The sequence below is a fragment of the Salvelinus fontinalis genome, chromosome 9, assembly GCF_029448725.1.
Source record: "Salvelinus fontinalis isolate EN_2023a chromosome 9, ASM2944872v1, whole genome shotgun sequence".
Taxonomy (NCBI): Eukaryota; Metazoa; Chordata; class Actinopteri; order Salmoniformes; family Salmonidae; genus Salvelinus; species Salvelinus fontinalis.
The window spans coordinates 9,408,546-9,435,762 of NC_074673.1; the positions used below are offsets into that span (position 1 = coordinate 9,408,546).

The 27,217-nt window shown below is 43.2% G+C and overlaps 1 protein-coding gene across 2 annotated transcripts in view; it reads left to right on the top strand.

The window, feature by feature from the left end:
- The first annotated feature begins 1,165 nt into the window (after positions 1-1,165).
- The window catches only part of LOC129862033 (contactin-1a-like), a 164,626-nt gene continuing 138,574 nt past the window's right edge, over positions 1,166-27,217 (top strand). The window contains exon 1 of one of the 2 annotated variants that reach the window (XM_055933348.1): positions 1,166-1,634. The gene's annotated coding sequence lies outside the window, so the exon portion shown is untranslated. The remainder of the gene's footprint in view (positions 1,635-27,217) is intronic. The other variant, XM_055933345.1, reaches the window with a different exon arrangement.

Sequence of the window (27,217 nt, forward strand, 5' to 3'; positions counted from 1 at the left end):
CTAGACGTCGGGCGAGGGGCCTTCAGTACATCGTGGAGTGGGAGGGGTACGGTCCGGAGGAGAGATGCTGGGTACCGGTGGAGGACATCCTAGATCCATCCATGTTACAAGAGTTTCACCGTCTCCACCCGGATCGCCATGCACCTCGCCCTCCGGGTCGTCCCGAGGCCGGTGTCGTCGCGCTGCTGGAGCCGCGCGTCAGGGGAGGGGTACTGTCACGACTTCCGCCAAAGTCGGCCCTTCTCCTTGTTCGGGTAGTGTTCGGCGGTCGACGTCACCGGCTTTCTAGTCGCCATCGATCCACTTTTCAGTTTCGTTTTGTCTGTATTATCCACACCTGTTTTCAATTCCCCCATCATGTTCCCTATTTAACCCTCTTGCTTTCATTTCTGTTTGTCCGTGATTGTTTGTTACGTTAGTGGTTGTTGTTATTTCTGTTTTCTTCCCTTTGTGGATTTTTGCTGTGATTTTGAGTAAACGTTTTATGTTTCGCTCAAACACCTGTGTCCTGCATTTGACTCTGCTACTTCGCTGCACACAACCCTGACAGTGATCTTCAGGTTGGAAAGTCGGAGCTCTAGAATGAGGCCCGGGTTCCCGAGTTGGAATTCAGATTTGGAATCACTAGCACAGAGAGGCTGCTGCCTACATACAGACTTGAAATCATTGGCCACTTTAATAAATGGAACACTAGTCACTTTAATAATGTTTATATATCTTGCATTACTCATCTCATATGTATAATGTACACTGTATTCTGTTCTATACTATCTTTTGCATCTTAGCCTATGCTCTAAATTGTTCATCCATATAAATATATATATATATATATATATATATATGTTTTTTATTCCATTCCTTTACTTAGATTTGTGTGTATTAGGTATTTGTTGTGAAATTGTTAGACATTACTTGTTAGATATTGCTGCACTGTCGAACTAGAAGGACAAACATTTTGCTACACTTGAAATGGCATCTGCTAAACACTTATATGTGACCAATAACATTTGATTCGATTTTTTTTCAGAGGTCGCAGTTGTTTTGAACGCAATGACGTCGGAAGTTTGAGATTCCCCGAGTTACCAGTCCCCGAGTTCCGAGTTCCCAGTGGTTTTAAATGCGACACAAGGCGATTCACTTTATCTGAGAGCATAATGCTGTAGCGGAGCCATAGCACGTCCATCTCTTCTCTTCAATCAGGTAGACTGCTTCAGGCAACGCCATTCTCAAATATAATAGGCTAATGCATAGCCTACACAACACTTTCTCATTGAAGTGTTGCTATCCTCTAACCTAGACGACAGATAATGCTGAAACTAAAAGATATGATGATCACAGTGCAGAATAACTAAAACAACACTCAGCTATGAGTCCGCCACGTCGTTTGTTATGAAACGGACACATTTTGGACTGGATTGCTTCTCTGGTCGCCCAATGAAATAGCGCAACCCCGTCCCGCCCCCCATGTCCTAATGTCATAGCCCTCCATCCAATCGAAGAGGACGCGGCAGAGACTCGGCTGCCTGTCAGTTTCTCCCCGGCTCTGAGCTCCTGAGCGCCCGGCGATGCAGTGCTGTTGATCCAGGTGTGAGTCTTGAAGGTTAATCGGACGGACAGATCGTCTGCTATTGCTGGTAAGAAGATGAACAGCTTCATTGATTCTATGTATTATTGTATTATTTCTAGAAAATCCGGGTCTATGCAGCAATGGGCAAAAGCGAGGGAATCAGTGCTGTTTCCAGTGATTGAGATGGGAATGTAGTGATGGAACCTACCGCAATGCAGAATCGTAGACAATTTTGACAAGTTTGTGCAACATCTCGTTCTATTCTGCCCAACTGCAAAACTGACATTTTAGAGATGATCTTCAAGGGATGCTGTTTTCACGTAGATTGAAAACGTCATTCTGGGTGAAATGTTTTTCTTCAACAGACAGACAGCGCGCTGGCTGCATGGTTTTTGAGGGGAGGGATAGTGTGATTGTATTTGATCCACATTACGGATGATTAAACACCTGTGTGCTTAATTAATTATGTCATTCATAAATCCTTGAACGTATAAAATTGCCTACCGGTGGCATAATATCGATACCGTCAGGTGTGGTTATAGGTGGTTAATCTAGGGGCTATTTGCTTGTCCTTTCCGGATAATTTATGAAGCTAACATAACAGCCGACTACCCACTTCCAACAGTCCAATCCCTGCAAGATGAATATGGGTTTCATGATTATTCATTGCGTACGGCAGGAGATATAGGTCGCTGGGAAACCACCTCATTCCGCTATAATGTCAGACAGGTTGTCAGCAAAGGTACCATGGGCGCGTCCTGCCTGGCTTTTCTCGGTTTTCTAGCTACTGGAGGTGTACTGTATGCGTTATAAACGATACATTATAACTGGACACGCTGGACTATAAAATAATTATAATTCTGAATTCCTGCTTTAGTTAATTGCAGCTAGAATGTCTTTCTGCATGACGTGTACAGGTGCATCCAAGATCAAAGTCGTTACTGCAACCCATAGCAACACTGTTACACAGTAGCTGTAGTGAAGCCTTCTCCAGTCAACAGTGGCAGTGCTTAGCTGTCTATTAGCTAACTTAGCGTTCGTACAGTATTTGTTACATCTGAAAGAACTGAAAGACTGACATCTGAGATAACTGAAAGACTGACATCTGAGGTAACTGAAAGACTGACATCTGAGGTAACTGAAAGACTGACATCTGAGGTAACTGAAAGACTGACATCTGAGGTAACTGAAAGACTGACATCTGAGGTAACTGAAAGACTGACATCTGAGGTAACTGAAAGACTGACATCTGAGATAACTGAAAGACTGACATCTGAGATAACTGAACGACTGACATCTGAGATAACTGAAAGACTGACAACTGAAGGACCTGGGCAGTGTGTCAACATTGAACCTGTAGCAGATACATTGGCTTGTTTTGTAGGGGCTGAATTGTATTAACTGGACTACTAATGCATCTCCAGCTGTCCTATGACCTGCGAAGTAAGGCTCCTCCTGGCTCATGCTGCTGTTGTATACCATAGCAGACCTGGGTTCAAATAGTAGTTGTTTTCTTTCAGATAATTCAGCTACTCGATTGAGCTTTCTTGGCACTATGGAACCAATGTAATAGTTCCACGAGTACAAACCACGCCCATCCAGCGCTCCAGGCAGTCTCAATAAAACTCTCAAAAACATTTGAAATAAATCAATTACTCCTTGAACCCAGCCCATGTCTGCATCTTGGGCTTTACATTGCCAGGCAGAGCTGGATGGAGATGAAGTTTGGATATTTTACATAAGTTCTTCCCTCAGTGCTTTGGAACAGGGTCAGCCCGAGCAGTCTGTCAGCCAGGCTAGATGAGGAACACTTTAAATAACAGTCACTGGCCCTCCAAGACATGGCTGGCTCGGCCCAGGCAGCGCTGTGTGTCCTATCATGCATTTCAAATTGGCAACCTCAGTGGGATTGGAGCGGTCATTGGGTTTGAGGTGTCCTCTGTCAGTGTTACTGTGATTCAACTGAACCCAGAGATATGGTCAGATAGGACATCCCGTGAGAAAGGCTCAGCAACCCGAAATGCCAGGGCTGGCTAATTTTGAATTCAATAAATAAAAAAGTTGGCTAGGAAGAAAAAACCCAAATCCTGTGTGCATCGGCACCCTATCCGTTTTCACAGAGATGGGACAACAGAAACACCTCTCTCTTTCATTGGCAGTAGGGTCTGATTTTCATGATGAATTATAGGGATGAAACCCACGCAGAAGTAGAAGTGTTTGGTACGTGCAGAAGCAGAAGTGTTTGGTACTTGCAGAAGCAGAAGTGACTGGTGTTTGGTACTTGCAGAAGCAGAAGTGACTGGTGTTTGGTACGTGCAGAAGCAGAAGTGTTTGGTATGTGCAGAAGCAGAAGTGTTTGGTGTTTGGTGCGTGCAGAAGCAGAAGTGACTGGTGTTTGGTATGTGCAGAAGCAGAAGTGACTGGTGTTTGGTACGTGCAGAAGCAGAAGTGACTGGTGTTTGGTATGTGCAAAAGCAGAAGTGACTGGTGTTTGGTACGTGCAGAAGCAGAAGTGACTGGTGTTTGGTACGTGCAGAAGCAGAAGTGACTGGTGTTTGGTATGTGCAAAAGCAGAAGTGTTTGGGACGTGCAGAAGCAGAAGTGTTTGGTACATCACATCTATGCCTGTGGCATGGTTTCTGTCAACCTGTTGAGTAGAAGATACCACACTGCTACGAAGGGACCACACTCATTGGCTACGAAGAGACCACAGTCATTGGCTATGAAGGGACTACACTCATTGGCTACGAAGAGACCACACTCATTGGCTACGAAGAGACCACACTCATTGGCTACGAAGAGACCACACACATTGGCTACGAAGAGACCACACACATTGGCTACGAAGAGACCACACACATTGGCTACGAAGAGACCACACACATTGGCTACGAAGAGACCACACTCATTGGCTACGAAGAGACCACACTCATTGGCTACGAAGAGACCACACACATTGGCTACGAAGAGACCACACTCATTGGCTACGAAGAGACCACACACATTGGCTATGAAGAGACCACACTCATTGGCTACGAAGAGACCACACACATTGGCTACGAAGAGACCACACACATTGGCTACGAAGAGACCACACACATTGGCTACGAAGAGACCACACACATTGGCTACGAAGAGACCACACACATTGGCTATGAAGAGACCACACTCATTGGCTATGAAGAGACCACACACATTGGCTACGAAGGGACCACACTCATTGGTTACGAAGAGACCACAGTCATTGGCTACGAAGAGACCACAGTCATTGGCTACGAAGAGACCACACACATTGGCTATGAAGAGACCACACTCATTGGCTATGAAGAGACCACACACATTGGCTACGAAGGGACCACACTCATTGGCTACGAAGAGACCACACTCATTGGCTATGAAGGGACCACACTCATTGGCTACGAAGAGACCACACTCATTGGCTACGAAGAGACCACACTCATTGGCTACGAAGAGACCACACTCATTGGCTACGAAGAGACCACACACATTGGCTACGAAGAGACCACACACATTGGCTACGAAGAGACCACACTCATTGGCTACGAAGAGACCACACACATTGGCTACGAAGAGACCACACACATTGGCTACACCATAGATCTTGGCCCTGCTACATGGTTGTCACGTTCCTGACCTTATTTCCTTTGTTCAGTATTGTTTAGTTGGTCAGGACGTGAGCTGGGTGGGCATTCTATGTTATGTGTTTCTATGTTGGGTTCATTTGTTTGGCCTAATATGGTTCTCAATCAGGGGCAGGTGTTTGTCATTGTCTCTGATTGGGAACCATATTAAGGTTGACTGTTTTCACTGTTTGTTTGTGGGTCATTGTTGCCATGTCTGTGTTTGTTCGCCACACGGTACTGTTTCGTTCGTTTGTTCCTGTTCGTGCGTTCATGTTTTATGTGTTCTCAAGTTCAGGTCTGTTCACGTCGTTTTGTATTTTGTCAGTGTTCTGTTTTGTTGGATCATCATTAAAATTCAGCATCATGAACATTTACCACGCTGCGCCTTGGTCCTCCTCTCTTCCACCTAACGACGAGTGTTACAATGGTCCAACCAACCACACAATGGCAGAGTCATCAAAACATGGACCGTAAGTGTATTTTCAGACTGATATAGTTGGAGTGTTGCTGTTTTTTGTTGGACTCTTTCAGGTCCACAGCCCAGCACAGTTGACTTTATGTAATGATACTCACTAGAGACATGTTGTTGGTGTAATATTACTGAATTGGTACAGATTCCTAACAAACTGACTAACCCTCTTAGTTCTTAATCAGTGATTTCCAAAGCAGGAAAGTTGAGGTCCTGGACGGCTGCCATTTAAGATCAAGGTACTCTCTAAGGACTTTCTGTGAGATTAGATTTGTCCCAAGATGTTCCTTCCCAAATCCAAATTTTCCAAAGCTCTTTGGCAGAGAGTCAATGCATTAGCTGAGAGACAGCTAAGATAGCCAGTCTGGAGATTTGGGTTTGATAATGAAGGTACTCTGGGACTCCAAGTGGCTGGCACGCCTGGCATTTGGCATCAGAGGGGGTAAATTGTTAGGCAATGTTTGTTTGGTCACATGGAAGTAAATGTTGGCCATTCAAGAAGAAAGACGTCTCCAGATTTGTTGTTATTGAGAATGAACACACTTACTCAAGGGAGGTCTCTAATTGTGCTGAACGATCGTGCTGAACACAGCGTGCTGAACGATCGTGCTGAACACCGCGTGCAGAACGAAGGCAGACGAACGCTATATCCACATTCGGTGTGATTTGTGAGAGCCTTAATAAGGCTAAATTCATGGTGGTGGAGTGAACTCTCGGATCTCTTTAGATTGATGCTCTTGTCTTGATGATCTCTTTAGATTGATGCTCTTGTCTCGATGGTCTCCTTAGGTTGATGCTCTTGTCTCGATGGTCTCTTTAGATTGATGCTCTTGTCTTGATGGTCTCCTTAGATTGATGCTCTTGTATCGATGGTCTCTTTAGATTGATGCTCTTGTCTTGATGGTCTCCTTAGATTGATGCTCTTGTCTTGATGGTCTCCTTAGATTGATGCTCTTGTCTCGATGGTCTCCTTAGATTGATGCTCTTGTCTCAATGGTCTCTTTAGATTGATGCTCTTGTCTTGATGATCTCTTTAGATTGATGCTCTTGTCTCGATGGTCTCCTTAGGTTGATGCTCTTGTCTCGATGGTCTCCTTAGATTGATGCTCTTGTCTCAATGGTCTCTTTAGATTGATGCTCTTGTCTTGATGATCTCTTTAGATTGATGCTCTTGTCTCGATGGTCTCCTTAGGTTGATGCTCTTGTCTCGATGGTCTCCTTAGATTGATGCTCTTGTCTCGATGGTCTCCTTAGATTGATGCTCTTGTATCGATGGTTTCTTTAGAATGATGCTCTTGTATCGATGGTCTTTTTAGATTGATGCTCTTGTCTCAATGGTCTCTTTAGATTGATGCTCTTGTCTCCAAGGTCTCTTTAGATTGATGCTCTTGTCTTGATGGTCTCTTTAGATTGATGCTCTTGTCTCGATGGTCTCTTTAGATTGATGTTCTTGTCTCGATGGTCTCCTTAGATTGATGCTCTTGTCTCGATGGTCTCTTTAGATTGATGCTCTTGTCTCGATGATCTCCTTAGATTGATGCTCTTATATCAATGGTCTTTAGATTGATGCTCTTGTATCGATGGTCTCTTTAGATTGATGCTCTTGTCTCGATGGTCTCTTTAGATTGATGCTCTTGTCTCGATGGTCTCTTTAGATTGATGCTCTTGTCTCGATGGTCTCTTTAGATTGATGCTCTTGTCTCGATGATCTCCTTAGATTGATGCTCTTATATCGATGATCTCCTTAGATTGATGCTCTTATATCAATGGTCTCTTTAGATTGATGCTCTTGTATCGATGGTCTCTTTAGATTGATGCTCTTGTCTCGATGGTCTCTTTAGATTGATGCTCTTGTATCGATGGTCTCTTTAGATTGATGCTCTTGTCTCGATGATCTCTTTAGATTGTCCAGCTATTGAACAAAAGTCTCGATCAATAGAGAGAGGATCACTAATGGTACGGCTAGCTGTCTCGCTGTGAGACACACAGAGACATGACGTCTTCTTCTTCTTCTTCTCTGTTTGCTCAGACACAGACCCCTCCTCTGTTCAATTCAGAGCAAGAGAAAGACCCTCAGTCTCTTCTGCCATCTCTGTGCTCTGTGCTCTGGCTTATCTCTGAATGTGTATAGTCCCTCCCCCCCTGCCAATATCTGTCTGTGCTGCAGGCCTGTCATTATCTCTGTTTGTGGGTTATTCTTCACTCTCCTGTCTCAGAAGGGTTGGTCCCACTGGGCCACTGGGCCTCTGTTCAACCCTAGAGGGGTTGAAAAGGGACCCTCAGTGTCACGTCCTGACTTTAGTTATATTTGTTTTCTTTATTTTTTGGTTAGGTCAGGGTGTGACAAGGGTGGTTTGTTTAGTTATTGTATTGTCTAGGTTTTTTTCTTGTCTAGGGTTTTTGTTTATCTATGGGGATTTTGTATGGTCTAGGGGTTTGTAGGTTTATGGTGGCCTGAGTTGGTTCCCAATCAGAGACAGCTGTTTCTCGTTGTCTCTGATTGGGGAGCCTATTTAGGTTGCCATTTTCCATGTTGGTTTTGTTGGTAGTTGTTTTCAGTTTTGTGTGAGTACCTGACAGAACTGTTGCGTTTTGTTCCACTTTTGTTTTTGTTTCAGTGTTCATGTGATAATAAACATCATGAACACGTACCACGCTGCGCTTTGGTCTAATCTTTCTTCCTCAGACGAACATCGTTACACTCAGTCAGTTCCCAGTGCCTTATTTGTATCTGTATAGTCCCTACTGCCAATATATGTATCTATAGTCCCTACTGCCAGTTGCTGTATCTATAGTCCCTACTGCCAGTTGCTGTATCTATAGTCCCTACTGCCAGTTGCTGTATCTATAGTCCCTACTGCCAGTAGCTGTATCTATTGTCCCTACTGCCAATATCTGTATCTATAGTCCCTACTGCCAATATCTGTATCTATAGTCCCTACTGCCAATATCTGTATCTATATACCGTACTGCCAATATCTGTATCTATAGTCCCTACTGCCAGTAGCTGTATCTATAGTCCCTACTGCCAATATCTTTTTCTATTGTCCCTACTGCCAATATCTGTATCTATATACCCTACTGCCAATATCTGTATCTATTGTCCCTACTGCCAATATCTGTATCTATAGTCCCTACTGAAAATATCTGTATCTATTGTCCCTACTGCCAATATCTGTATCTATAGTCCCTACTGACAATATCTGTATCTATTGTCCCTACTGCCAATATCTGTATCTATTGTCCCTACTGCCAATATCTGTATCTATTGTCCCTACTGCCAATATCTGTATCTATAGTCCCTACTGCCAATATCTGTATCTACAGTCCCTACTGCCAATATCTGTATCTATTGTCCCTACTGCCAATATCTGTATCTATAGTCCCTACTGCCAATATCTGTATCTATAGTCCCTACTGCCAATATCTGTATCTATAGTCCCTACTGCCAATATCTGTATCTATAGTCCCTACTGCCAATATCTGTATGTGCCACAGGCTTGTTATTCTCTGTCTCCCACGGTTCTCCTCCACCCTCTGTCTCTCAGGGTTCTCCTCCACCCTCTGTCTCTCCCAGGGTCTCCTCCACCCTCTGTCTCTCAGGGTTCTCCTCCACCCTCTGCCTCTCCCAGGGTCTCCTCCACCCTCTGTCTCTCAGGGTTCTCCTCCACCCTCTGTCTCTCAGGGTTCTCCTCCACCCTCTGTCTCTCAGGGTTCTCCTCCACCCTCTGTCTCTCAGGGTTCTCCTCCACCCTCTGTCTCTCACGGTTCTCCTCCACCCTCTGTCTCTCACGGTTCTCCTCCCCCCTCTGTCTCTCACGGTTCTCCTCCACCCTCTGTCTCTCACGGTTCTCCTCAACCCTCTGTCTCTCACGGTTCTCCTCAACCCTCTGTCTCTCACGGTTCTCCTCCACCCTCTGTCTCTCACGGTTCTACTCCACCCTCTCTCTCTCACGGTTCTCCTCCACCCTCTGTCTCTCACGGTTCTACTCCACCCTCTGTCTCTCACGGTTCTCCTCCACCCTCTGTCTCTCACGGTTCTCCTCCACCCTCTGTCTCTCCCAGGGTTCTCCTCCACCCTCTGTCTCCCACGGTTCTCCTCCACCCTCTGTCTCTCACGGTTCTCCTCAACCCTCTGTCTCTCACGGTTCTCCTCCACTATCTGTCTCTCACGGTTCTCCTCCATTCTCTGTCTCTCACGGTTCTCCTCCACCCTCTGTCTCTCCCAGGGTTCTCCTCCACCCTCTGTCTCTCCCAGGGTTCTCCTCCACCCTCTGTCTCTCAGGGTTCTCCTCCACCTTCTGCCTCTCAGGGTTCTCCTCCACCCTCTGTCTCCCAGGGTTCTCCTCCATCCTCTGTCTCACGGTTCTCCTCCACCCTCTGTCTCCCAGGGTTCTCCTCCACCCTCTGTTTCTCACGGTTCTCCTCCACCCTCTGTTTCTCACGGTTCTCCTCCACCCTCTGTCTCTCCGGGTTCTCCTTCACCCTCTGTCTCTCAGGGTTCTCCTCCACCCTCTGTCTCTCAGGGTTCTCCTCCACCCTCTGTCTCCCACGGTTCTCCTCCACCCTCTGTCTCTCCCACGGTTCTCCTCCACCCTCTGTCTCTCCCAGGGTTCTCCTCCACCCTCTGTCTCTCCCAGGGTTCTCCTCCATCCTCTGTCTCTCACGGTTCTCCTCCACCCTCTGTCTCTCCCAGGGTTCTCCTCCACCCTCTGTCTCCCACGGTTCTCCTCCACCCTCTGTCTCTCACGGTTCTCCTCCACCCTCTGTCTCTCACGGTTCTACTCCACCCTCTGTCTCTCACGGTTCTACTCCACCCTCTGTCTCTCCCAGGGTTCTCCTCCACCCTCTGTCTCTCACGGTTCTCCTCCACCCTCTGTCTCTCACGGTTCTCCTCCACCCTCCACCTGGTTTGCGGCTTGAATTCAGATTCTATTTCTGGTGCCATTGTTGTGTTGCCTAGTGCCTACCAGTTTCCAATGACTTCAAATGCTTGAGTTTGTTGCTGGGACTTAGAAGGGCTAGTTATTGTTGCTGGGACTTAGAAGGGCTAGTTATTGTTGCTGGGACTTAGAAGGGCTAGTTATTTTTTAAGGTCCAATGCAACCGTTTTTATCTCAATATCCAATCATTTCTGGGTAACAATTGAGTACCATACTGTGATTGTTTTACATAAAAATTCTTTCAAAAATTGCATTTTTAGCAAAGAGCAATTTCTCAAGCAAGAATTTTGCTAAGTTTGTGGGGAGGGGAAAACTGAAAACTATCTGTTATTGGCAGAGAGGTTTGAAACTCTCTTTCTTATTTGTCTATTAACTAATTTACTGCCTGGTAATGTCACCAAGCAGTGCAAAACTTTCAGTTTCAGGAGGACTTTTCAAACAGCTCTTACACTAAAAAGGAATTATCATAATTGTCACAATTTCACAGTATTGTGAATATCTCATAGTATCTCATAGTGTGAAAATATATATATAATACAGAAACATCTAGTTTTTGACTGCACTGGACCTTTAAGGACTGTTATCAAGGCACTCAACTTGAAGAGTTAAACGGATGCATTTAGTGTGTTTTTCTGTAGTGTGTACTTCGGTATGATGTGTGTGTGCGCGTGCGTGTGTAGTGCACGTGTGACTCATCGAGCTGTGAAGCCCTGCATTCCATAATTTGTGTCCACACCATCTATATCTACACTATGATACAGACTACCATACCCCTGCAGAGACCTTTACACTATGATACAGACTACCATACCCCTGCAGAGACCTTTACACTATGATACAGACTACCATACCCCTGCAGAGGCCTTTACACTATGATACAGACTACCATACCCCTGCAGAGACCTTTACACTATGATACAGACTACCATACCCCTGCAGAGACCTTTACACGATGATACAGACTACCACCCCTGCAGAGACCTTTACACGATGATACAGACTACCATACCCCTGCAGAGACCTTTACACTATGATACAGACTACCATACCCCTGCAGAGACCTTTACACTATGATACAGACTACCATACCCCTGCAGAGGCCTTTACACGATGATACAGACTACCATACCCCTGCAGAGACCTTTAAACTATGATACAGACTACCATACCCCTGCAGAGACCTTTACACTATGATACAGACTACCATACCCCTGCAGAGACCTTTACACTATGATACAGACTACCACCCCTGCAGAGACCTTTACACTATGATACAGACTACCACCCCTGCAGAGACCTTTACACTATGATACAGACTACCACCCCTGCAGAGACCTTTACACTATGATACAGACTACCATACCCCTGCAGAGACCTTTACACTATGATACAGACTACCATACCCCTGCAGAGACCTTTACACTATGATACAGACTACCATACCCCTGCAGAGACCTTTATACTATGATACAGACTACCATACCCCTGCAGAGACCTTTACACTATGATACAGACTACCATACCCCTGCAGAGACCTTTACACGGTGATATAGATTACCATACCCATGCAGAGACCTTTACACGATGATACAGACTACCATACCCCTGCAGAGGCCTTTACACTATGATACAGACTACCATACTCCTGCAGAGACCTTTACACTATGATACAGACTACCACCCCTGCAGAGACCTTTACACGATGATACAGACTACCATACCCCTGCAGAGACCTTTACACGATGATACAGACTACCACCCCTGCAGAGAACTTTACACTATGATACAGACTACCATACCCCTGCAGAGACCTTTACACGATGATACAGACTACCATACCCCTGCAGAGACCTTTACACTATGATACAGACTACCATACCCCTGCAGAGACCTTTACACTATGATACAGACTACCATACCCTTGCAGAGACCTTTACACTATGATACAGACTACCATACCCCTGCAGAGACCTTTACACTATGATACAGGCTACCATACCCCTGCAGAGACCTTTACACTATGATACAGACTACCATACCCCTGCAGAGACCTTTACACGATGATACAGACTACCATACCCCTGCAGAGACCTTTACACTATGATACAGACTACCATACCCCTACAGAGACCTTTACACTATGCTACAGACTACCATACCCCTGCAGAGACCTTTACACGATGATACAGACTACCATACCCCTGCAGAGACCTTTACACTATGCTACAGACTACCATACCCCTGCAGAGACCTTTACACGATGATACAGACTACCATACCCCTGCAGAGACCTTTACACGATGATACAGACTACCACCCCTGCAGAGACCTTTAAACCTATGATACAGACTACCACCCCTGCAGAGACCTTTACACTATGATACAGACTACCATACCCCTGCAGAGACCTTTACACTATGATACAGACGACCATACCCCTGCAGAGACCTTTACACGATGATACAGACTACCATACCCCTGCAGAGACCTTTACACTATGATACAGACTACCATACCCCTGCAGAGACCTTTACACTATGATACAGACTACCATACCCCTGCAGAGACCTTTACACTATGATACAGACTACCATACCCCTGCAGAGACCTTTACACTATGATACAGACTACCACCCCTGCAGAGGCCTTTACACTATGCTACAGACTACCATACCCCTGCAGAGACCTTTACACGATGATACAGACTACCACGCCCCTGCAGAGACCTTTACACTATGATACAGACTACCACCCCTGCAGAGACCTTTACACTATGATACAGACTACCACCCCTGCAGAGACCTTTACACTATGATACAGACTACCATACCCCTGCAGAGACCTTTACACTATGATACAGACTACCATACCCCTGCAGAGACCTTTACACTATGATACAGACTACCATACCCCTGCAGAGACCTTTACACTATGATACAGACTACCACCCCTGCAGAGACCTTTACACTATGATACAGACTACCACCCCTGCAGAGACCTTTACACTATGATACAGACTACCACCCCTGCAGAGACCTTTACACTATGATACAGACTACCATACCCCTGCAGAGACCTTTACACTATGATACAGACTACCATACCCCTGCAGAGACCTTTACACTATGATACAGACTACCATACCCCTGCAGAGACCTTTACACTATGATACAGACTACCATACCCCTGCAGAGACCTTTACACTATGATACAGACTACCATACCCCTGCAGAGACCTTTACACGATGATACAGACTACCATACCCCTGCAGAGGCCTTTACACTATGCTACAGACTACCATACCCCTGCAGAGACCTTTACACGATGATACAGACTACCATACCCCTGCAGAGACCTTTACACTATGATACAGACTACCACCCCTGCAGAGACCTTTACACTATGATACAGACTACCACCCCTGCAGAGACCTTTACACTATGATACAGACTACCATACCCCTGCAGAGACCTTTACACTATGATACAGACTACCATACCCCTGCAGAGACCTTTACACTATGATACAGACTACCATACCCCTGCAGAGACCTTTACACTATGATACAGACTACCACCCCTGCAGAGACCTTTACACTATGATACAGACTACCACCCCTGCAGAGACCTTTACACTATGATACAGACTACCACCCCTGCAGAGACCTTTACACTATGATACAGACTACCACCCCTGCAGAGACCTTTACACTATGATACAGACTACCATACCCCTGCAGAGACCTTTACACTATGATACAGACTACCATACCCCTGCAGAGACCTTTACACTATGATACAGACTACCATACCCCTGCAGAGACCTTTACACGATGATACAGACTACCATACCCCTGCAGAGACCTTTACACGATGATACAGACTACCACCCCTGCAGAGACCTTTACACTATGATACAGACTACCATACCCCTGCTGAGACCTTTACACGATGATACAGACTACCATACCCCTGCAGAGACCTTTATACTATGATACAGACTACCATACCCCTGCAGAGACCTTTACACTATGATACAGACTACCATACCCCTGCAGAGACCTTTACACGATGATACAGACTACCATACCCCTGCAGAGACCTTTACACTATGATACAGACTACCATACCCCTGCAGAGACCTTTACACTATGATACAGACTACCATACCCCTGCAGAGACCTTTACACTATGATACAGACTACCATACCCCTGCAGAGACCTTTACACTATGATACAGACTACCACCCCTGCAGAGACCTTTACACTATGATACAGACTACCATACCCCTGCAGAGACCTTTACACTATGATACAGACTACCATACCCCTGCAGAGACCTTTACACTATGATACAGACTACCACCCCTGCAGAGACCTTTACACTATGATACAGACTACCACCCCTGCAGAGACCTTTACACTATGATACAGACTACCATACCCCTGCAGAGACCTTTACACTATGATACAGACTACCACCCCTGCAGAGACCTTTACACGATGATACAGACTACCATACTCCTGCAGAGACCTTTACACTATGATACAGACTACCATACCCCTGCAGAGACCTTTACACGATGATACAGACTACCATACCCCTGCAGAGGCCTTTACACTATGATACAGACTACCATACCCCTGCAGAGACCTTTACACTATGATACAGACTACCATACCCCTGCAGAGACCTTTACACGATGATACAGACTACCATACCCCTGCAGAGGCCTTTACACTATGATACAGACTACCATACCCCTGCAGAGACCTTTACACTATGATACAGACTACCATACCCCTGCAGAGACCTTTACACGATGATACAGACTACCATACCCCTGCAGAGGCCTTTACACTATGATACAGACTACCACCCCTGCAGAGGTGTGGAACATTAAACGCTGAATATCTTCCTCCAGTCGGGAAGTAGATTTTTATTTAGATCAGCTATTTTTACAATATCAAAGTCCCATTGCAATTTATATCCTTAATTCTCAATATCACAACAAGGCTATTTGATATTGATATTTGCAATTTACTGGTAAAAGACTGATGACTTAATGGATAACCGTTTTGCTGTTGTTGATGAAACGGCTTAATAGAGGAATATGCATCATAATCAGAATACCCGAGGAAGATTTGTTGCTAAGTCATGTGATGTTATGCATTTGTGTGCGCGTATGCTGCATCCCCCAGTCTTATCAGTGTGATTCTGTTTTCTGTGACTTCCTCAGTCATATGGAGGTAGTCCCTCCAAGTTGTCTTTCTGCCAACGAGACGTCTCATTCTAATAAAGTGATAATGCCAGAGAAGCCGGTGTTTGGAGGATTATCGTCGAGGGCCGTTAAGCCGTGCCAATACAGTATATCCTCCAAACACCGGCATTGGGGGCATTATCACATTTATACAACGGGTTACCAACAAATTCAAATAATGATTGACATAGTTTCATTAAACGTTATTTTGATTAATTTATTCATACTATTTCATCCTTCCACAAGATATAGTCCCGACACAAATCTAGGGTTGCTACCCAAAACGGCTGGTCATTCGTTCTATCGGTTCGGTTGCCAGAGACGCGACCCAGTAATTCAGTCTTTATGTTCTGTATCTTTGGACGCGACCCAGTCATTCAGTCTTTATGTTCTGTACCCAGTCGTTTGTTCTATGTGTGCCATTTCCATAGAGGCTGGCAACGTTCTTATCCCTTGCTTGCTAGCTAGCCAACTATGGCTAACTTACAGTCACGTCAAACAGGGCAGCTAGAATAACAACAGTAGCTGCATTTACATGTGTTTAAGCAGTTTTCTAGTGACATTTATTTAGATACATCCATAACAATGAGCTAATCAGGCGCCATTTATCCTGGTATAGAAAATGTGCTCTCTCGTCAGGACACTGTTGTTCAGAGGAGCTAGCCAACAACACAGCTAACACAATCACTTCAAACTGAAGCTGGAGAGACTGCAAACTAGCTGCACTTCATTTCATTTTTTTCTTTTTTCAATTGATGCCAGCTGATTCATGATTTCGACAGGCTGAGCAACACTTCTTGACTGTCTGTTTCGTCCCAACTCCCAACACGTTCATTACAACAGAACAGCTGGAGATCAAATTTGAATATTGATTCAATGTTGCAAATGTCGGAGAGACAGACAGCAACGTTTATACAAATCTCCACTGTTGAAAACGAAATGTTAGTCTAAAAGAAATTTGAAATAATGTCTATATGCTTTTTATAGAAGAGATCAAGTTTATAAATTGCCTGGCTGGGCTGAGGAGACAGTGGATTGCGCAGTAAATAGGCATTTTAATGTCATAGATTTAGCCAGTGGTAACTTGTGGAATAGACACCGTCTGGAATGCGGTTTTAACCAATCAGCATTCAGGATTAGAACCACCCGTTGTATGAATCAGATTACTGCCTTTCTATTAAGACAAAGAGGACTTTTAGGAAATGGACTCGTTATCTACCTCCATTGCTGCTCTCACAGGGTAAAGAAGATGACATTGACAGATGTCAGATACGTCTGGTGCCACATTGGCTGAAAGTATTAACTGGTAGTGATGAGGTTGATGGTAAATGGGAATTGTCTTTGTCCAGTAAGCCTATATCACTCATAGGATGAGTCCCACATGTCATCAAATCTAGTGCACTGTATAGGGAATAGGGGTACATCTGGGACGCGACAATATACAAGTAGTGATGTATGAAATGTTACAATCATTACTTTACATTTTGGTTTGTAACTGAGTGTTGGTTGTACAATTACTAAAATAGCCTTGCTTTCCATAACACTTGATGCAAACATAATCAGATTTGGACTGTTGGTTAGTACATTACTTTCTATGGGTCTGTTACTGGGTTAAATTTGACAGAGGATTGAACCTTTCTATGGTTCGTCTCTTGACTTCCAATCTGCCTCTGAGATATTTTTAGTTTTTACAATACAAAGTACATCTTTGGGGAGATGTGCACCTAATTTAGAAGTAGATTACAAAGGGTGGCCCTTCCACTGCTAATTTAAATTGTAGAGATTGCTCTCTCTCTCTCTCTCTCTCTCTCTCTCTCTCTCTCTCTCTCTCGCTCTCTAACATGTTATGTTCTGTACTCTTTCTCTCTCTCTTTCCCTTCTCTCGCTCTCTCTCATAATATTGGTCTGTGACCGCTAAATCCACATCAATGACAGCGTGAGTGCCAACTACTTTGGTGGCTTAGCATCTTACCCTTATCAGTCCTGGCTCCAATATTTTCAATTTCGTTCCCTGACAATATCAAAACCAATTTTGTTCCTTCTAATAGCTAATTCTATTTTGGTGGCTACATACTGGATGCTAAAGAGGTTACTCCATAACGATGATAAGAAGGAAACTCTGACCAAGTCAACAGGGAAAGGGGAGTTTTGACTAATTAGTAAGTCAATTTTAAGTCTCTTAATGTGGATGGTGTGGACATGTTAAATAACGTGGGTGCTTAAAGTGTCATGTTTACCCATGTGTACCAGCTTAGTAGCAGAAAGATTATTTTACATTACTCATTGTGTGGGCTGTATTCTCACTGGGGAGGCTAGAACCATCTGTTTAGCTGGATATTATAGGCCTAGATTTTGACCAATACATTGTCCAAACTGAATTTATTTGAAAAATGCACATATAGGTTATGTATATCAAGGTAGAGAAACTATATTCCTATGTCGTTTCCCCCCAAAACAAGTGTACCCTTACGGAAAAAACACGGGAATTTCACATGCTAACACGTAAAGTGTCCTAAAAAAACACGTGAATTTCACATGCTAACACGTAAAGTGTCCTAAAAAAACACGTTTTCATGTGATCACATGTGAAGTTAATGTAATAGCATGTGACAACATGAAACTACACCTTGAAGTGTTCCAAAAACACATTTTCACATGTGAACTTTCATGTGAAATAATGCGATTTTCCACATGTGAAAGGGTAGGGGTAAGACACTGGAGAGAGATGTTCTATTTTCTTACTCGAGAAAGAGTAAGCATGGATTGTTGACTGAGGTACAGTGCACAAAAAGCGACATACAGTGAGCTCCAACAGTACTGGGACAGGGACACATGCGTTGTTGTTTTGCTCTGTACTCCTGCACTTTGGATGTGAAATGATTCAATGACTATGAGGTTAAAGTTCAGACTGTCAGCTATAATTGGAGGGTTTTTTCAACCATATTGGGTGAATCGTTTAGAACATGCGTCAAACTCATTCCACAGAGGGCTGAGTGTCTGAGGGGTTTTGCTCCAACCTTGTACTTGATGGATGAATTAAGGTCACTAATTAGTAAGGAATTCCCCTCACCTGGTTGTCTTGCTCTTAATTGAAAGGAAAAAACAAAAACCAGCAGACACTCTCCCCTCCGTGGAATGAGTTTGACACCCCTGATTTAGAAATTACAACACTTATTTTTACATAGTCCCTCCGTTTTAGGGGACCAAAAGACAAATTCACTTATATGTGTTTTAAAGTAGTACAATTTTACTATTTGGTCCCATATTCTTAGCACACAATGATTACATCAAGCTTGTGACTCTACACACTTGTTGAATGCATTTGCTGTTTGTTTTGGTTGTGTTTCAGATGAATTTGTGCCCTATAGAAATGGTAAATAATGTATTTTCATTATGGAGTCACTTTTATTGGAAATAAGTATAAAATATGTTTCTCAACACTTCTACATTAATGTAGATGCTACCATGATTACAAATAGTCCTAAATTAATCGTGGATAATGATGAGTGAGAAAATTACAGAGGCAAAAATTGCTAATCTCCCCTGTTATCGCAATTGTGAGAGGTTAGCATATCTTGGGGGCATGACATTTGTGCATCTGTAACTTTTTGGGGGGAGCTCACTGTAAATGCTAATGAGTAGTGGACCTCTTGTCTAATCAAACTGTTTATATTCTCATCCTGGCAGTCACAGTGTAACAAAAAGGTTATAAACAACATGCAGATAAACTGTTGAATGTTGATTACTTGTCCAAATATTATGTGGCTAACCTAGAAGGAGTCCCTTTCTCACGCCCGAACAGAGAGGATTTTGTCTGATTAGTGGTTTGTGGGTTTCTGTTTGCTATTGCCTTCTCTATTCAAACAGCCACATCTGTCATCTCAGCTGTTGAGATATGATAAGAATTCAGACACCCTATTCCACCAGAAGCATGGTTTCTGAGCTCAGACTAGCTCCCTCTGAGAGGCTTTGTGAATACAGGCTCTGATGTGTTGCTGTGCATTTGATGAAGCTGTTAGTTAAATACTCATTCTCAGCAATGTTTAATCCTATTTAGATAAACCCTAATCCTTCTTTACTAATCTGCCCTCATTGTCATGATATCTGTACATGTATACGCACACCCTTATTCAGCGGTAGTTTATATTCCCGTATTCAGCGGTAGTTTATATTCCCTTATTCAGTGGTAGTTTATATTCCCTTATTCAGTGGTAGTTTATATTCCCTTATTCAGCGGTAGTTTATATTCCCGTATTCAGCGGTAGTTTATATTCCCTTATTCAGCGGTAGTTTATATTCCCTTATTCAGCGGTAGTTTATTTTCCCTTATTCAGTGGTAGTTTATATTCCCTTATTCAGTGGTAGTTTATATTCCTCTATCCAGTGGTAGTTTATATTCCCTTATTCAGCGGTAGTTTATATTCCCTTATTCAGTGGTAGTTTATATTCCCTTATCCAGCGGTAGTTTATATTCCCTTATTCAGCGGTAGTTTATATTCCCTTATTCAGTGGTAGTTTATATTCCCTTATCCAGCCGTAGTTTATATTCCCTTATTCAGCGGTAGTTTATATTCCCTTATTCAGTGGTAGTTTATATTCCCTTATTCAGTGGTAGTTTATATTCCTCTATCCAGCGGTAGTTTATATTCCCTTATCCAGCGGTAGTTTATATTCCCTTATTCAGCGGTAGTTTATATTCCCGTATTCAGCGGTAGTTTATATTCCCTTATTCAGTGGTAGTTTATATTCCCTTATTCAGCGGTAGTTTATATTCCCTTATTCAGCGGTAGTTTATATTCCCTTATTCAGCGGTAGTTTATATTCCCTTATTCAGTGGTAGTTTATATTCCCTTACTCAGTGGTAGTTTATATTCCCTTATTCAGTGGTAGTTTATATTCCCTTATTCAGCGGTAGTTTATATTCCCTTATTCAGCGGTAGTTTATATTCCCTTATTCAGCGGTAGTTTATATTCCCTTATCCAGCGGTAGTTTATATTCCCTTATCCAGCGGTAGTTTATATTCCCTTATCCAGCGGTAGTTTATATTCCCTTATCCAGCGGTAGTTTATATTCCCTTATTCAGTGGTAGTTTATATTCCCTTATTCAGTGGTAGTTTATATTCCCTTATTCAGCGGTAGTTTATATTCCCTTATCCAGCGGTAGTTTATATTCCCTTATTCAGCGGTAGTTTATATTCCCTTATTCAGTGGTAGTTTATATTCCCTTATCCAGCCGTAGTTTATATTCCCTTATTCAGCGGTAGTTTATATTCCCTTATTCAGTGGTAGTTTATATTCCCTTATTCAGTGGTAGTTTATATTCCTCTATCCAGCGGTAGTTTATATTCCCTTATTCAGTGGTAGTTTATATTCCCTTATTCAGTGGTAGTTTATATTCCCTTATTCAGTGGTAGTTTATATTCCCTTATCCAGCGGTAGTTTATATTCCCTTATTCAGTGGTAGTTTATATTCCCTTATTCAGCGGTAGTTTATATTCCCGTATTCAGCGGTAGTTTATATTCCCTTATTCAGTGGTAGTTTATATTCCCTTATTCAGCGGTAGTTTATATTCCCTTATTCAGCGGTAGTTTATATTCCCTTATTCAGCGGTAGTTTATATTCCCTTATTCAGTGGTAGTTTATATTCCCTTACTCAGTGGTAGTTTATATTCCCTTATTCAGTGGTAGTTTATATTCCCTTATTCAGCGGTAGTTTATATTCCCTTATTCAGCGGTAGTTTATATTCCCTTATTCAGCGGTAGTTTATATTCCCTTATCCAGCGGTAGTTTATATTCCCTTATCCAGCGGTAGTTTATATTCCCTTATCCAGCGGTAGTTTATATTCCCTTATCCAGCGGTAGTTTATATTCCCTTATTCAGTGGTAGTTTATATTCCCTTATTCAGCGGTAGTTTATATTCCTCTATCCAGCGGTAGTTTATTTTCCCTTATTCAGCGGTAGTTTATTTTCCCTTATTCAGCGGTAGTTTATATTCCCTTATTCAGCGGTAGTTTATATTCCCTTATTCAGCGGTAGTTTATATTCCCTTATCCAGCGGTAGTTTATATTCCCTTATCCAGAGATAGAAAAGCTGTAAGAGATCCATTAGGAACACAAGTCATCATCATGATATCTGTACATTTTGTACATTTCCTGGAATCCTATTCGACGCTATAGAATCACTGTGATTCCAATTAAGAACACAGCACTATTCCTGGGGCCTCTGCCTCTCTCTCTGTTGCCTGTTGCTATGGTGCCTGGAGGGAGCAGGACAGGGACATGACTAAGTCCCCCTCAACACCTCCACCACTTCGTCCATCATTTTCACATCTAGCCTACCTATGTTTTGAATCATTTCAGTCGTGTAAATCGTCCGAAACCAGTGTTAGGAACGTGCTGTGCCGTTAAGGATAAGTGATGATTGCTCACAAGGCGTGAGTGATCGGCTAGGTCGGGGGCAGATTGCAGAGCCGTGAGGCTGGAGTGCATTTGATTGAATGTTGAATGTGTGTTTGTTGAAAGAGGCAGGCATATGGGCTATATTGGATAACACCAACCCCTCCTGCATGACAGATGACAGGCCCTGCTGCATTTTAACTAGATGGTAATAAAGTCTGTAGTAGCTGTCTTGGTGAGGGGTTGAATAACTGACGGACTGGAAGGCTGCTCTAACTGTAATCAGGAATTAGTTGCTTCTTAAAGCCACCTTTCCCCCTATATACTGTATTACTTTTGACCAGCGTCCATAGGCTACAGAGTGGCATTTGGGATGTATCCGTAGACTAGCTGTATTGCTGTGTGACCTCGAGCCTCTTGTGGGGGAGGGTCTGTGATTGGGAAGCTGCTGCAGATGAAAGGCTAATAGCAGTGCCAGCCCTGCAGCCAACAGGCGAAGGTGTCACGTTCGTCGTAACGTGGAAGAGAGGAGGACCAAGGCGCAGCGTGATAACAATACATCTTCTTTTATTGAAAGCGAAACGAAGAACACTAATACAAACTAAACAAAACAACAAACCGACGAACGTGAAGCTATATAAACAATAAGTGCAGACACAAGCAACTTACACAGACAATCACCCACGAACTACCTAATGAATATGGCTGCCTAAATATGGTTCCCAATCAGAGACAACGATAGACAGCTGTCTCTAATTGAGAACCAATCTAGGCAACCATAGACATACAAACACCTAGACTGAACACTGCCCCATAAACATACAAAAAACCCTAGACAATACAAAACACATACATCCCCCATGTCACACCCTGACCTAACTAAAATAATAAAGAAAACAAAGACAACTAAGGCCAGGGTGTGACAGAAGGTGTGTGTGTGTGTGTGTGTGTGTGTGTGTGTGTGTGTGTGTGTGTGTGTGTGTGTGTTTGTGTGGAACACAGAGATGGACAGAATACTGCTCTTGGAGGAAGCCTCATTATACATTTAAAGCATCCTGTGTTCCCTTTCTTGTTTATGGATCAATGGTTTACCTTCCTACTGGCTCCAGACAGACTGAAGTGCATTTAAAACCCAGAAATCCCATTATTCCTGGCAAGGATGAGAAGCTAACACTAACACCGCTCACTCTCAGACAGAGAAATGGGCCTCACTCAGAAACGGTCATGGGTTCAAATACTATTTAAAATCTTTCAAATACTCCGAGGGCTCTATTTTCTGCTGGAGCTAATTAAGGTAGCGCTAGTGTCAAACGCAATTTCGTCACGTAAAAACTGCCGCATTGACATGTTGTTGTTTTGTTTAGAATTTGATTAGAATTATTCACTCTATTTTTAGGTATTATCAATAATTAATTTAATCTTGCTTATTGACAAAGTCTGGCATGTCCCTGCTCAGCCATAATGTACAGTACGCCCAGCCCCTATATCAGTGTGAATGCTATTGAAGACATACAATTACTTAGAACAATGTGGAATGCAAATGGATTCAAGTTAACGCAAAGGTATATATGTTTTTTTGTTTCTGTAAGCCTTTTTGTTTATTCATCAAAGCCCAAAGTGGAGCAGAAGGGCAAAAGCTCGCTTGATCTTGATTTTCAGTATGAATACAGACCGTGAAAGTGGGGGCCTCACGATCCTTCTGACTTTTTGGGTTTTAAGCAGGAGGTGTCAGAAAAGTTACAGGGGCACACGCACCAATTCCAGCGTGTGTGCCTATAATTGTAATAGTGAAAATAGCAAAGCTATTTCTGACAAACCCCTGAACCTATAGAGCTACCTCCTGCGCTTTGATTGACCATTGCGTTAGGTTCGTTAAAAATATAGCCAGGTGTGTTTGCTTTAGCCCAGCCTGGAGTGCCAGGTGGTTGGGGCTTGCACTTTTGGGACTTTTCTATTGGTTCCATTGCAACAGGCAGCTAAATCAAGCACAGATAAAGTACAGTTGAAGTCGGAAGTTTACATACACCTTAGCCAAATACATTTAAACTCAGTTTTTCACAATTAATCCTAGTAAAAATTCCCTGTCTTAGGTCGGTTAGGATCACCACTTTATTTTAAGAATGTGAAATGTCAGAATAATAGTAGAGAGAATGATTTATTTCAGCTTTTATTTCTTTCATCACATTCCCAGTGGGTCAGAAGTTTACATACACTGAATTAGTATTTGGTAGCATTGCCTTTAAATTGTTTAACTTTGGTCAAACGTTTTGGGTAGCCTTCCACAAATTTCCCACAATAAGTTGGGTGAATTTGGCCTATTCCTCCTGACAGAGCTGGTGTAACTGAGTCAGGTTTGTAGGCCTCCTTGCTCGCACAGTTCTGCCCAAACATTTTCTATAGGATGGAGGACAGGGCTTTGTGATGGCCTCTCCAATACCTTGACTTTGTTGTCCTTAAGCCATTTTGCCACAACTTTGGAAGTATGCTTGGAGTCATTGTCCATTTGGAAGACCCATTTGCGACCAAGCTTTAACTTCCTGACTGATGTCTTGAGATGTTGCTTCAATATATCCATATAATTTTCCTTTCCTCATGATGCCATCTATTTTGTGAAATGCACCAGTCCCTCCTGCAGCAAAGCACCCACACAACATGATGCTGCCACCCCCGTGCTTCACGGTTGGGATGGTGTTCTTCGGCTTGCAAGCCTCCCCCTTTTTCCTCCAAACATAACGATGGTCATTATTGCCAAACACTTCTATTTTTGTTTCATCAGACCAGAGGACATTTCTCCAAAAAGTACAATCTTCGTCCCCATATGCAGTTACAAACCATAGTCTGGCTTTTTTTATGGCGGTTTTGGAGCAGTGGCTTCTTCCTTGCTGAGTGGCCTTTCAGGTTATGTCGATATAGGACTCGTTTTACTGTGGATATAGATACTTTTGTACCTGTTTCCTCCAGGTATCTTCACAAGGTCCTTTGCTGTTGTTCTGGGATTGATTTGCACTTTTCGCACCAAAGTACGTTGATCTCTAGGAGACAGAACGCGTCTCCTTCCTGAGCGTCATGACGGCTGCGTGATCCCGTGGTGTTCATACTTGCATACTATTGTTTGTATGTATGAACGTGGTACCTTCAGGCATTTGGAAATTGCTCCCAAGGATGAACTAGACTTGTGGAGGTCTAAAAAAATAATTCTGAGGTCTTGGCTGATTTCTTTTGATTTTCCCATAATGTCAAGCAAAGAGGCACTGAGTTTGAAGGTAGGCCTTGAAATACATCTACAGGTACACCTCCAATTGACTCAGATTATGTCAATTAACCTATCAGAAGCTTCTAAAGCCATGACATCATTTTCTGGAATTTTCCAAGATGTTTAAAGGCACAGACAACTTAGTATATGTAAACTTCTGACCCACTGGAATTGTGATACAGTGAATTATAAGTGAAATAATCTGTCTGTAAACAATTGTTGTAAAAATGACTTGTGTCATGCACGAAGTAGATGTCCTAACCGACTTGCCAAAACTATAGTTTATTACCAAGAAATTTGTGGAGTGGCTGAAAAATGAGTTTTAATGAGTGTATGTAACCTTCTGACTTCAACTCTATATGAAATAATGTTCAAATAGTATTTGAACTCAGGTTCTGCTCTGCGAGTCCCTCTGCTATCCCCATGTTTCATAAAAGCCTGTGTGGTGTTCTACCATGGTCATTTGCTCCCTCCATCTGGAGCCAGCCGTGCATTATTAGATTCCCCATCTTAACAAGATTATTTGGATCATTTGGAGAGGTGTTTGTACACTGTGCTATTGGATCATTTGGAGAGGTGTTCGTACACTGTGCTATTGGATCATTTGGAGAGGTGTTCGTACACTGTGCTATTGGATCATTTGGAGAGGTGTTCGTACACTGTGCTATTGGATCATTTGGAGAGGCGTTCGTACACTGTGCTATTGGATCATTTGGAGAGGTGTTTGTACACTGTGCTATTGGATCATTTGGAGAGGTGTTCGTACACTGTGCTATTGGATCATTTGGAGAGGTGTTCGTACACTGTGCTATTGGATCATTTGGAGAGGTGTTCGTACACTGTGCTATTGGATCATTTGGAGAGGTGTTCGTACACTGTGCTATTGAATCATTTGGAGAGGTGTTTGTACACTGTGCTATTGGATCATTTGGAGAGGTGTTCGTACACTGCTATTGGATCATTCTGAAAAGGTTCAGCATTCAATCACATCGTTCTTCAGTGAGAGGTTGTTGTGGTGCTCAGTTGAATGGATGTGATGGAGGTTGTGATCACATTGTGTACGACAAATCACCAGGCCAGAGCTAATGTTTAATACTGGCATTTTGAATTACGAAAGTCACGACCAACATTGGGTGGTTATTGAGTTAACACTTATTTACATTTCACCGGTGTTCCTTTAAATGAGCTATGATGTTGTACAAAAGTGTGGCTGAGAAGAAACAGACAGGGAGAGAAAGAACAGAGCAGCAGAGAGAGAGATTGAGTTTGCAAAAGATGATCAGGCCCAGAGAGAGAGAGAGAGAGAGAGAGAGAAAGGGAGCGAGAAAGGAAGAGAGTGAGCAGATAGAGAGAGAGGGGGGCTTGAAAAAGAGAGAGCGAGTGAGGGAGTGAGAGAAAGAGAGAGAGAGAGAGCGAGTGAGGGAGTGAGAGAAAGAGAGAGAGAGAGAGAGGGGATGAGGGCCAGAAAGAGTGTTAATGACTAAGATAGAACAACTTAACCATGAGTAAAACCCCCGATCAATAGCTTAACCATGAGTAAAACCCCCGATCAACAACTTAACCATGAGTAAAACCCCCGATCAACAGCTTACCCATGAGTAAAACCACAGATCAACAGCTTAACCATGAGTAAAACCCCCGATCAATAGCTTAACCATGAGTAAAACCCCCGATCAATAG